Genomic DNA, 13,298 nt, shown 5'->3' with positions numbered 1-13,298 from the left:
AAAAGCTTTGCCTTTATTTTTTCATCTCTATGTCCTATAGGCAGCTCTCAGTACAAATGCGGTGTTTGCTTCCATGCCTATAGAGGAGTTTTTGTCTAGAATAAAGCTCTGTGCTATCTGCTTCTCATTTTCATTCTTTTTTGTTTTCATGCTAATCACAGTATTTTTCATGCTCAGTGTCTTTTTAGATTGACCTTTGCCACCATGTTTCTTGTACCTCATGCTGAGTAATTAGAAAGGACACCAAATTTGTATTCAAAAATGATTTGTAATTAAAACAACTATTTAAAAAGCTGCTGTAGCTGCAGCTGGTATTCACTTCTTGGTGCCCTTCCAAATTCTTCCCTCCACCAGCAGGTTGCTCCAGCCTTAATCCTCTAATCTAAACCGTCTTGAAACTGCCCTCTTAGAGCCATCTGTCAGTTCCTCCTGCCCAGCATGGTGCTTGGCCTTCCTCTGAGGAGAGGCAGCAATTGCAAATGTAACCTGTAAGCTTCTAAAACAAGAATTTGTGCTTACTAAGGTTTATCTCAAAATTTTTGGCCACAAAGTGTTGTGCTTATATATATATTTATATATATACACCAATTACATTTCTTGATTTTTTGCTAGTATTAACCTCAATTATATTACCTATATATATCTTAGCATCTCTTCTTTCTTGTGTACTCTTGATCCTGGTCCTGTGTTTCTTCTGCTGTTCTTATCAGACTTGCACATATTGCCCAATAATTTTCTACAGTAGAAATAAGATTAAAAAAAAAAAAAATTAGCTCATTTATTGTTCTTCCAAAAGAAAAATGAAGAGGAATTCTTGCAATGAAATATGCCAACAAGACAGATTCTTAAGGAATCATCAGTAATAGGTCAACTGTATTATCACTAAAGAAAAATGCAGATTTATTACTTTCTTCATTTTACTTTCAGAACCGTACATTTGAAAATTCAGAAAAGTCCCATTTTTATATTGCTTCTGAGTTTTGTAACCAACAAATGTGTTGCTAAGGTTTGGTGCCTGAGCTGATAAAATTGCTGCCTCCAATTATGGAACCTGGATGAAAAAAAAAGTAGTCAATTTAATGACTGATTTTATTAATTTGTTTGTTGTTTGCATGGGATTATTTTTGTTTTAAGTGTTCTTTTTGGTTTTGTTGGTTTTTTTTATTTCTGTTTGTGGGAGAATGGCTTTTCTACAGAATGTTATAATTTAGAAGATATACAATAGCAAGGTAATTCTGATAAAAAATATGCAACAGTGTTATGGTGATAATCAATACAGAACTTCCAAAGGAAAATAACTACATAGACATCTTTCTTCTAAAATTATAAAGTTGAAACAATTTTACTGGACTGTATGTTTTAATATATTCTTCTTGTACACTGGTTAAACACATCAGAAACTAGTTCATAGAATCCGGCTGCTTATGTTTAGCTCAGAATCAAACTGAACAATGTTTTTCACTCTTATTTACAAATGAAATGACAGGAATAATTTTTCACCGTGCTTTTTGAGGTCAAATTGGAGCTCAAACAAAAACCTTGGACACTAGAATGAAATTCAGTTGATGTTTGTTCTTAATGAATTAACCATCTACCATCATTAGTGCTGCTTTGTAATTAATGACTCAAATATCATCAAGTGTGTAATTTCCATTATGTTGAATTGTGCACTAATCCAGTATTTCATGTACAGAAGACATCGGGTTACAAACAGTCCCAATGGCTTATCCTATAAGTAACGTAAGTAAAATATGAGAAAACAAAATATAAAAAGAAGGGGTACCTTGTTTATATTGTTTGTTAGGTATAATAGCAGTCATCAAATGTTACATTTGGTCTAGTGGAACAATACCTTTTCTCAATAGAAATCAATGCTGAAAACTTATCAGTCATTCTCTTTTACTAAGGTAACAAAATATGTGAAAAATGCAGCAATAAAAGAATGCCTTCATCTTTTTTAAATCATCCCCTTCTTTGCATTTTTTCCATTGATATTTCTAAGGGTTCATTCCCAAATGGAAAACTTATGGGCTTTTTATTTAGGAACAAGATACGAATCTTACTTAAATTGCTCTGAGTAAAGCTAAATTTAAAATCATAGTTCTACTCTTAACTTCAAGCAGTGGATATAACACATCATGTTTGGGAATCCTTAAGAAGTCATAATTTTTATTCCACTCTAGTTCTGACATCTCTGTGCTAAGTCTGTCACATGTCTGAAACGTGCCAAGTATTGGAGTGTCTCGGGTGCCATGGATTCATGATTTTTCATTGCTGTTCCACACCATGAGGTGGAAAGACCTCCTAGTGAATGAGCTGAAGTTTTCTCTGCTTTGCTGGTTAAATTAACTCAAGTAAAGGACTATATTGCTGATGAACTGATTTTAGCTCCCTTATTGTTACTTAAAGCTGTCTTGTGTATTCTTAAATTACTCTACAGCCTGCAAGCTAAATATATTCTTTTGTCTTACAAGTAACCTTCTTCATTTGAAAGCAAGGTTTTATTTTACTCTGTTGAGAACTACTCATTAGCTAAATGAGAAAACAGGCGCAAAGTTTTGAGAATTACAGGCTGAATGCACATAAGCAGTACCTGAAAAAAAAAAACAGACAATATTATGAAAAATGTAATAGACATAGACAGTGAGTAGAGTCAACTTTGAAAAAGGTTACTCAGATACCAGGTACAACAATGTTGATTAATGTTAAATATTTGAACAGTGAGTATACTGACTCTAGTCAATTATCAGCAGAGGTTATATAGATCACAGTGTGATGAGTTACTAGAACTGATTGGTGGAAGACTGCACTGAAAAACTGAAAGGCAAAATTTAAGGCAAATTCAAAAACAGGCCTATGAGATATTCACAGAAATATTCTTAACAGATGGAATTATTTAATATTTAAAAAAAAAAGCCACTATAAATATGAACAATTATTTTTGTTTTCCCAGCTGTTATGTGACAAGAGTAAAAAAATTTTTTAGACAAAGGATTGCTTGAACATTTTAGAGTAGCTGGTAAGCTGGAAAGAAAAGCAGCAATGGATCAACAAACCTTAATAATTCCCCAGACTGTTCAAACAACGTAAAACACAGAGTCTGGCTCCCTTCTCAGCTACTTTTAGCAGGATATTCTAAAAGTTGCTGTGGGTCAGATGGAAAGCATTCGTGCTGAACTAAGCGTGGAATATCCTTCAACATATTACAATTTCTAACTCCATTATACTTAATGCTATTTGGAATTAAAAGTACTCATTTCTTTGAGCAGATTTACTGGAAGCTGTTTCCAAGTAAAAATGCCAGAATGACTTCATCAATTGAAATGATAATACTTGGGAGCCAGGTTTTGCTGCGAGTTATAAAAATGCAGCGTTGTTGGAATTTCCTTCTGTGCAGGAGGTCAGTTGCCTTCAATGCCTTTTCACCATTAAATCGCTGGCACTCAGTGCCAAGTGGAATTTTACCTAAAAAATGAAATGAGATCTTACTTAAGCAAGAGTGTAGATGAAACCAAATAACAAACTCAGCAAGAAAGTGAACTGGTGGCTAGGCAATCCCCCAGATACTTCATTTCTTAAAAGTCAAATTCTGTGGCATAAATTGATCAGGGTATTGTGCAAACTGAGGAGAACTGTTGAGATGAGAATGCAGTTGGTTATGAATTCTATGAAAGTTTTTTCTATATTGTTCTGCAATCTTCTCATGAATAATAAAAAAAAACTTAAGGCTTTCTTTCCACCTCTAATAATAATTGTGAGGAGGAGTGTATCCTAATGAGATTTTTATACTCTAGAAACTGAAAGATACTGTCAAGAAGAAGTCATAGTAATAACAGTAATTAGCAACACATTAATACATATCTGATGATTCTATGTATTTGTCCTGTTTTATGACCTGAACAAATTATTTCACCTATTGGATATATATTACATGAAAAATTAAAACCTATGTTTGCTGTGGTTAATGATCTTTTATATTTTTAAGACAAGCATTTGAATTTACACATTAATTCAAGGTGAATTATTTTTATATGTAGAAAAGACATCAGTTTCAACTAGTCAGTATCTTAATGGATACATTTGCAAAAATATTTTCTCAGTGACAGTCATCTCCCTGAACTTTAACTCTCTGAGAGCTAGCAAAGATTTCCTTAAACAAAAATTCTCTCATTATAAAGTGCTGAAAAATGTATATTTTGTCTTGCACTTGGGAAAAAATAAAAACAAAGAATAATCATTGTGTGTGTGTATATATGAAAGATTTAAAACACAGAGCCTGATACATGTCCCAGTTTCATAAAACATTCAGTGTGATAATTTTAGCAGGCTTTTTGCCTCACCATTACGACACGTTCACATTAGTGAAATGGCCATACTCCCCAAAGTTCAGAGATCCAAAAACCCAAACAGCACAGTCCAAGTCAACAGAGTCAGGTATTAATTGAATATATGCCTGGCTTTGATTGTAGAGACTACAAAGGTGATTCAAACCTGTTTTCTGTGACACCCTCTCTTCATTTTTTAACAAATTATTAGCTGAGTGCTCTGGAAGATATGGCATTCTGACAACTGATTAATAGTATCGGGGGAAAAAAGAATAAAGAAAAACCTTTTTGGAGCTTGAAAATCGTTCAAGTCAAGCTTTCAATAAAAGGTCCAGTGTTTAAGCATTTCAAATACATATTATTTGTAAGGTCTATTAGCTAAATGATCATATATCTGAAGAAATAACATTTGCTTATCAAGTACAGAAATGTGTGCTCTCTGCTTTAGAATAGATACGAGAATCAGATAATAATTTGACTTTATAGTTATTAAAAAAAATAAACGCTTTCCATCTGTCCAGCAGTACCTACCCAAGGATATCAAAGCATTCGGTGTTAATTTCATGATATCTTGAAACCAGGAGACTGCAAAACGTACTCAACATTTTTGGGTGTTGTTACTATGTATTCATTTTCACTGTTTCACTTGATTAGGTTTACCTGCATATTTCCAGAATGTGAGGAGAATGATTTCATTTTTGGAAGGTTGTTATATATCATGATGTTATGGGAAGCATTTTTAATGCAAATCCTCTTCCATGGATGGATTTTTATCACAAGAGTATTTAAAATTAAGGGGGCTTGACATATTTTGTCTCCCTTATATCCTCGTTTAGCAACCAGAATAGCATAAACTATCTTTTCCATTTCCTTCAGTAATTCTGTATCTAGTTATGATAATCTAAAATTGTCAGATTGGTTTTCAAATCCTTTTCTGAAATAAGTTTATCCATTAGGCTATTTATCTGCTTAGAATTCTAAAAAGAAAGTGTAGTCTCTCAGACAGATCTTTTTATGGTCACAAATGAAAAATGTATTTTGGAAGAGAAATATGTCTGTGTTTGTGTTAGTAATATTGAGTGGTAAATTCAGCTCTTTTCCAGAAATTGCTCGTAACATTTTTTTTCCATAATAGAAGTCAGATAGGAAATCTAGCTCTAAAAGTCATAATTCTTCTAACCTAGAGACTGAATGAATGAAACATGGAGAGGAGAGGAGATGAGAAGAGGGGAGGGGAATTCGAAATCCATGGTAAAGTTAATAATTTAGTTTCTTAGCTCACTGTAGTCAGGGGGCTGTAAAAGACATTCTTAAAACTGCAGACTCCCAGACAGTCATGCTTTCTAATTTTTGAATAAATGGAGATGTGGAACATGCTAGTGATTGAAGTTTTATAAGATAACTTGAATCATGAAATGGAAGATATTAACATCATGAGCTCAATAAGATCCAGAATATACAAGGAAAAACATGTAAAGCAAGTGATCACTTTTTCAAATGCATATCAAAATACTGTTTAAAGCAACGTGTCTTTTGTTTTTTCCTGAACATTTATGAATAAATATGAAAGCTGCAGAGAGCCTGTTGCTTGTACAGCTGTGCAGATTTGTAGCAACCTGCCTCTTGAAACATGTTCAGGGAGGAACAGAACATTGTAAGTTCTCCAGAAAACAGCTAGCAGTCTTCTCTTGATTGCTGCCTTGTGTCATGACACTAACATCCAGTCAGGGCATGTTTGCTATCCAGAACAATTTGATTTCTTTAGGAATATAAGGGGCCCTGTTAGAAATTGAGGCTGAACAACTACTTAATTTTATTGGATAGGAGGAGAGGACTTGATGACTCAAGAAGTGCTGAGTATTTTTTGTAATTTCAAATGTTAAAAATGTTATTCAGTATCTCGTTCTATCGTGTATCAAGCCATACACTTCTTCCATTTAGCCAATAGTTTTCAACCCATGCTTTGTTGTTCTGAGTTCAGGTTCACCCAGCATATTACAGTTTCATCAACTGTTCTGTTACCTCTGCTAATAAGCCATCTGGCAGGGTGTCATCTTCTACTGAAAACAGGCATTTGATCCAATTCTCATTTGTTATAATGTCAAGAAAGCATTCACTGAAGTCAGTGACTAAATTCAATGTTCTTGTACGTCAGCAGAAAGTCAGGATGAATTCTGAATTAACATTAAAACATCTCCATGGTTAAAACTTTTGCCAATTCCTCTCATGTTGTTTCTCAACACAGCTCACTGCATCTTAAGATTTTTTTTTTAATCTTTTCCTTGTTTTGTGTTCTGATTTTCATCTAATTATTATGAAGCGTGCACATTTTAAGCTCTACAAATTAGTTTCTATTCATTGCAATGCAAGAGCAAAAAGTTAAATAGATGAATTCAAGAACCTTAGCTCATTCAGAAGGGGCTTAGCTCAATCAAAACTAAAATTCTGTCCACAAAATATTTGCTCCTAAAATAAAATTGAGAGTTGTCAGCCAACACCTTCCTAAGTTACAACCTTCCTAGGCTTATAAAGCAGGGTTTGGATAGTCATCCTCCACTTTATAATGAAATATGAAAAGCAAACAAAGCTTTAACTCTAAATAAATTAAGTTCTTTAACGATGAAACAACAGATACCACTGGCTAACCTGAATCTTGACAGCTACTGCTTTGTGATGAATACTGAGTATGGCAATAGGTGGCTCTTCAGTTTTTCCAGAACACTAGTTATTGCAGTGATCAGTCTCAACAAGAACACATACCAATATTATTCCATTGTGAACCCTAAGTACAATAAATCATACAGTGGCAAAATAAAGTTTCTGTTTACTTGTACAGCTTGTCCAAAATTAATAGTACTTTGGGTTTTCTATATTGAAATAAAAACCTATAAATGTAAATGTCCTATGCGCCCTATCCTACTGGAAAAAGTTCAGTCTAGAATCCTCCCTGACTAGGTAAAAAATTATATCAACCTAACTTGCACCTTTTTCCTCATTACTTGACATCACAATTCGATGAGCCATTGTAAAGACATCAGTGTGAAGAACTGCTGAAAGTTTCTAAATAAGAGCAATCATATCATCATATCATATCATATGACTCTTCTAAGCCCTTCAAATTGGAAGTTGTCACTACTTTCCATTCATTTAGCTTTCTATTAAAAACAAACAAACAGACAACAAGAGGCTTCTCTTTTCAAAAGTTGTACTTTCTATCATGTTGATTTTCAAGTTGGAAAGATTTTCACCATATGGTTGAATAACTGGGTATACAAATAAGGCATTGGTGCATTATACCACTCAAATAAAACCCAAATGACAAGTAGCAGGAAATCATATTTTCTAACAGTCTTATACTCTTTTGAGTCTCCAGAATGAAGTTTAATAGCTGTGGCTGAATTCTTTTCTTTCCATCTCCCCAGGTTATTCAGTTCATGCCTATTTTATTAACTGACTTGTGTAGTCTTTCTTTGTGGATTTTTTTTTCCCTTTCTTTTTTTTACCTATAGCTATATAGATTTCCTTAGTTCATATAAAAGAAACAAAACAAGCTAAAAATACTTCATTTTCAGTAACAAAGACTTTACTGGGTTTAAAAAAAAACAAAAAAACATCTGATCCTTTCTAAGTCATTGAAAATTCAGTATACTGAAGAATGGTAACTGAGGAAAACAAATAATCTTCCAAAAAGTGATTTCTGTATATTGGTTTAAGTACCATAAAATAAAAGCAAAAAGAATCAAGAAGCCATAATGAATAAGAGTGAAGGTCTGTTTAAGTCCACTGTGATCTCAGCAATAGAGACCAGTAATCATAGGAATCAAGTTAAGAACAGGGAAAACTTTTACAGGATCTCTTGCTTTCCATCTTACTAAAGACTTAACTTCCTCAGGTGGCAACCTTGAATTTATTAAGCTACATAATGTCTCTACAATATCCTCATGGAATCTAATTATTATGAGTCAGATCAGTTTTTAGTACTTAAATTGAAAAATATGCAATTTAGCATGAAAATTAAGATACTTAAGAATAAGAAAAGTATCCATAACACATACTGGAAACTTCAAGAAATATGACAGAGATTTAAAAACTGTAAAAAACAAGAATGGAAACAAAATGACATAAAGACCAATGGTGGAACAGGATTAAAAGAGCTGTTTTTCCATACAGAAGAATGAAAAGGATCCTAGCGAGATTGAATTTGATTGCACAGATATAACAAAAACAACTGGAAGCTTTCGGTTCAGTATATGGAGAAATAATCAGATGATGTAATTATATCATAGGGCTATGATGAAACATTCTCCATTACAAATGTAGCCAGATAAGTATTATAAATTGTAGCCACTAAAAGCAACCGAGTAAATCTGCATATCTGGATAACTTGTATTAGAGTTTTAAAACAGCTGGAAAAGACATTTTGAGGACTGTATGAACTCTTGAAATCTTTGCATTCATTACTAGAACTGAAAAATAAGACCAACTGAAATTTAAATGTGAAATGTTAAGTGAATTTTGTCCCATGGGCACTATGTTTTGGCCATGTGCTGTAAACTGTTTTATTGATTACCAGCAAACAAACAAACAAACCAAAAACAAAGACAAAATCATTGGTAATAATACTGAAACACTGGAAGTCAGCAAAGACAAGGGAAGTAGTAACTCACAAAGAGGGTGTTGGTACTCGGTAATCTGGTAAATGGACTGCAAGAAAATATATGATTTATACATCTAAGAATAAAGAACAGGTGTTTATTCTAGAAATGAGGAATCTATGTGGGAATGCAGCAGAGTAGAAAGCAGAGCTGCTAGGAGCCTGCTAGATAACCAGCCAAGGATGAACCACATTGCAACACACAGAAGCCAGTGCACCATTTCAATCTATCAGTGTGGAAAGAGAAGCGTTATGATGTTAGAGCCAGGTTGAGTCACATCAGTACCTGGTACTGACGTGACTGGTTCTGGAACAGTGTGTCCTGGTTGATGCCTTCGCAGAAGAAGCCTATTGCTAAACTGGAAAGAGTTCAGAGAAGGGTCAGAATAATGATTACACTTTAATGGGAAAGTCAAAGCCACATGTATTTAGCTTATCAAAAAGAAGTCTAAGGAGTGACGTGATCATAGCCTATAGTTTTTTTTCTTCTCATCATATTGAAGCCTTCATTTTCAAATTTTAAAGCAGCACAACTTTCTTTGTTCCCTCCCAGGTTTTATTCATTTTTGTGTCCACTAAAGTTACAAAAAATGGCAGTTCTGGGACTTGGTGAAAATGACATCCAGACACTAGATTCTGTCACGTAGAATTCTCCCTAGGTATTCATAGGAGGGGAAAAAAAAGGAAAAAAGGAAAAAAAGGAAAAGAAGAAGAAAAGATTTAGCAAAGTAGAAAATAAATGTGAGGAATAACAGGAAGTTAAAAAAAAAGTCATGTTAACAGCACTGTAGAGAAACAGTACAGTGCAGAAACAAGTTTGTCATAAAAATGAAAAGATGAGTTTAGTAATCTTGGGTTAATTTACACCACACTAATAGTCTACGTGTGGTACGGGGCTGTAAGAAAGTTCTGTATTTACTTTAAAATGCATACTATTTCTGGATCAGAAGCATATAATTCACCATATTGGATTTTAAATGTTGCACATAACTGTTTTACTTGCAGAATCTACAAATTCAAAGTGTCCAAATGTATTGCACCAGCCTGTATAAAGTACTTCAATCCAAGAAATCAGTTACGATCTAATAAAGACATCTAGAAGAGCTGCAGGTTATTTGAAAATATGACAGCCACTAAGGCTTGAATGGGCACTAGGTGAGAAAATGAGAAGACTCAGAAAACACTGGGAGATTCTGAAGTGATTTTTGAAAACAGCACCTACTAAGTTATAACTGAAGGCTCTGGGTGTTACATAATTGTTTTAACCAGGAAGGAGAAGAGATGGCCCAGAACAGCATATCCCAGCTGATCCCATGCTAATTTCATATTAGTTCAACTTCATTTATTTACGGGAGAAGCCAACAAGGATGGAAATGGAATCAGCCCAGTGATGTAGGATCCATTAGAAATTTCAAGATGAATTTCCAGAACTTTTGAATTACCATTTTGATAATAAAATGCTGTGGCTTCTTGGCCTGCAGAAGAAGTAGGAAGTGGTAGAAGTATTACCAGTAATTTTGTCTCACCGCAGTACTGTGAAGGGCTGCCTGTACCTTCAGAAGTAGACACTGCTTTGGAGTTTAAATTCGTGTTCCCATTTCTTTCTATTTCTTTTTCATCCTGTGTTATTTTCTGAAGCAGTAAAACCACTTCAATTCCATCCACAGTCTTGATCAGATGCTGTTAAAAGACAAACAGCTAACTTTCAAGCAGCTGCCTTTAAGCTACACATAGGTAGTATGTGAAATGATAAATAACCCAGCTTTGTTTGTACATTTAATTAATGTATTCTTAATTCTTTGCTGCTGATGTTCTTCAGAGCCTTTGAGAAGCACTGATCCATGACCCTGCTTCAATATGGGGATTTTGCCACAGGCAAATGCATAACAAATTACTTCTAGAAGGAGGTGCCACATTGTTAGATCAAAAAGTATACTTTCTGGATATATTTGATATATTCAGTCTGACAGATTTCCTAAACAGCCACACTTTTTCTGAGTTGGTAATTTCTGTAACATAGATTTTGATTTTGTGTAACGAAAAGCAGATAAGCTAAAAATCCCTCTTTTTTTTTTTTTAATAATAACTTGGATGTGCATAATGGTAATAATTTAATAGCAGAAAGTCAGATTTTTTTTTTTCCTGGTAGTATGATCTAGTGGAGCAAAATGCAGGGTAACTTACTAAAGAAAATAAACATGTCAGACAAGAATTTACACACACACAAAAATCCCATTCCTGAGAAAGATGTCATGGTAAATGAAACAATATGGAAAGCACGTGAAAGGAAAAGTTATTCCAGGACATCAGATGGGATAGCTATATACCATAAAAGCTGAACATATAAATACAGATATGCTGAAATCTTATAAATGGAATTTGTCTGGCACAATAATAGTATAGCTAGACTTTTTGGCATAAACTAAAAATAAATTTTAAAACCACAAAATGCCAAAACTACAACTCTGTTTTCCTAAATAAGATGGCATCTTCAATTAGCCCACTCTTAGATCAGAATTTATTTGAAGAAAACATCTATTTAATTTAATTCATTCTTCTTCTTGTCAAGCTACATTTAAGGTCTTCTAAACACAATCTTGTATCTTTTAATTAGGACATTGGAGGCTACTTTTTACTCACTAAAGAAAAAATAATATATTTCACTTTTCAATGAATTTACATTTGGAGGTATTCAAATCTTACCTATAGTAAGAAGGATTGAAGCCATGTACTCAATGTACGAGACGTTCCAATTCCATGACATCACTGCAAATTTCTCAAGAGGGTGCCATTGGGTTCATAGAAAACAGAGCTGGGAAGGATTTGTCATTGTCTTATCCAAGCTTCTTTCCAGAGATACTTCAGCTAATGGGAAGCACAGGCCATCACTGATGGAGTAATGCAAAGGGATACTGGTGGATCCCCTTCAAGTGGAAGCCACCTGGAGTAACTGGATGGTTGAACACTTGGAAAACCTTCCAGTCTTGTTTGAAGAAGATAATGGATCTGCCAGTGGCAGACTGGAAGCCTCTACAGGAGAAAGGAAAGTGTCTATAGAAAAGGCTGGAGGTAGGGCAAAGGAAGAAGTGTGCAATTTAACTACAAGACAAGGGATATGGCTGCTATAGAGGCAGCAACATGGCAAATTGGTATTAATACACAAATAAGTCCATGTGCAAGAGGAGAACCTTCTTGAAAGACTCCTGGGAAGACCTATCCACTGTAGGAACAGTACAGAGCTACAGAAAGAAAATGCTCAGCTTGAAGTTAGCTATCTAGTCCTGTTAGGGTGTGTGCATCACTGAAACTACATGGATGTTGTTTATATTAGAAAAAATCAACATCATAAAAAAAATAGATCCAATTAGAACATCAAACTTGCTATTGGCAATTAAGCAATTGAAATAACCTACTCTAACTTCCAGTATGCCACAGAAGATACTCCCTCAACAGTATTAATCAGAGCACGTCTAGAATCTGCTACTGCAGATTGGCTTCCCTGTAGACAAAAGATGTTGGTAAATGAGTGAGCTCAGTGGACATCCACAAAGCTGGCCAGGAATAGGACAGGCAATGGCTTTCAGTTGCCCCAGGGAGGTTCAGGTTGGATATTAGAATATGTTCTTCTCGGAAAGAGCTGTGGAACAGGCTGCCCAGGGAGAAAGTGGAGTCACCACCCCTGGAGGTGTTCAAGAACCATGGAAATGTGGCACTGAGGGATGTGGTTAGTGGGCATGGTAGAGTTGGGTTGATGGTCGGATTATATGATTTTAGGTGTCTTTTCCAACCTTAATGATTCTATGATAGTACTTGCTCTTATAAAACCTGAGGGAATTAGGCTGGATTAGCCTGGGGACAGCTTACGGTGTATAGCAGCTCTCCACTGCTTTTAAGACTGCCGTGCAGGTGAGGCCAAACACTTCACAATGGTGCGTGCAATGGTGATAAACATGAGGCAAGCTGAGGCAAGGCAGGCTGTAATGGAATGGAAGGAAACCACAACACCAGCGGAGTACAGGCTGCCCAGAGAGGCTGTGCAGCACCTGGAGGTTTGCAGGGTGAGACCACCACTTAAAGCCCTAACCGACCTGCTTGGAGCTCAGAGCTAACCCTGCTCTGAGCTGAAGGATGGACCAGAGATCTTGTCAGAACCGTCCCTGTGATCTAATGATCACAATGCTTATGAATGATCACAGCCCACGGGCTTTTAGCAGTCCGAGCGCCAGCAGTGCTCAGCCCCTTCCCACCTCCGCCTCTCCGCAGGCATCCCCTGAAACTTTCCCCGGCAGCCTGCGCCCGCCTTCCTCCCGCCTTTGGGG

Source organism: Meleagris gallopavo, chromosome 10, assembly GCF_000146605.3.
Source record: "Meleagris gallopavo isolate NT-WF06-2002-E0010 breed Aviagen turkey brand Nicholas breeding stock chromosome 10, Turkey_5.1, whole genome shotgun sequence".
Classification (NCBI taxonomy): Eukaryota; Metazoa; Chordata; class Aves; order Galliformes; family Phasianidae; genus Meleagris; species Meleagris gallopavo.
The sequence above is the reverse complement of the archived record's forward strand: the minus strand, read 5'-3'. Positions refer to the sequence as shown.